This window comes from Lupinus angustifolius, unplaced genomic scaffold, assembly GCF_001865875.1.
Source record: "Lupinus angustifolius cultivar Tanjil unplaced genomic scaffold, LupAngTanjil_v1.0 Scaffold_48_99, whole genome shotgun sequence".
NCBI classification, from domain to species: domain Eukaryota; kingdom Viridiplantae; phylum Streptophyta; class Magnoliopsida; order Fabales; family Fabaceae; genus Lupinus; species Lupinus angustifolius.
The window spans coordinates 15,271-15,555 of record NW_017728884.1 but is presented as its reverse complement, the minus strand read 5'-3'; positions in this window follow the sequence as shown (position 1 = coordinate 15,555).

The following is a 285-nucleotide window of genomic DNA, read 5'->3' as shown; positions in this document are numbered from 1 at the left end:
AGGATTAGGATTAGGATTAGGATTAGGATTAGGATGAGGATAAGGATGAGGATGTGGATGTGGATAAGGAAGTGGATTTAGATTAGGATGAAGATTAGGATTATCAATAGGATTTGTATAAGGATTAGGGTAAGGATTAGGATTAGGATTAGGATTAGCATGAGGATGAGGATGAGGATGAGGATGAGGATGAGGATAAAGATGAGGAATAGGAATAGGATTAGGCATAGGATTAGGATTAGGATTAGGATTAGGGTTAGGATTAGGATTAGGATTAGGATGGGG